The following is a 572-nucleotide window of genomic DNA, read 5'->3' on the forward strand; positions in this document are numbered from 1 at the left end:
AATTCATATTCATTAGATTTGATGGTAATTCTAGAAAGGAAAAAAAAAAGATTCTAACCTTAAACACCAGGTAAGTCCAATCAAATTAGAAAAAATGCAACACAACAAACTACACCAAACACAAAACTTTTTTACCAAAAATACTAAAAATTACATCTCAAGAAGCTGCATCAGACTCTAGAAATAGATCAAAAATAGCAGAAACAACAAAAATTATACCTCTAAATGTCAGTCCCGCTAAATTCCCTTTTTTTTTTTTTTTTTACTGTTACCGTCAAATCTAACGAACATAAACCGTTAAATATTTTATGGAGACTAAAGTGTTAACTTTTGACAAACTTAAAATCTTAAAGGGTTAAAATCGCTCAAAGCATACTTAATAGACTATTTTGAATCTACCCTCAAATAGAAGAGGTCATTTTGTCATTTTCTCATCGAATATACCTTACCCCCACATGACCTGCTTATGTCACTGCACATGTTGGCAGTGCAAAAGTCGGTGTTGATTTTGATTAACAATAAAAGGAATCAATGTATGTCCAAAACTCCAAATTGGACACTTCAAACTATCA

This window comes from Lycium ferocissimum, chromosome 9, assembly GCF_029784015.1.
Source record: "Lycium ferocissimum isolate CSIRO_LF1 chromosome 9, AGI_CSIRO_Lferr_CH_V1, whole genome shotgun sequence".
Taxonomy (NCBI): domain Eukaryota; kingdom Viridiplantae; phylum Streptophyta; class Magnoliopsida; order Solanales; family Solanaceae; genus Lycium; species Lycium ferocissimum.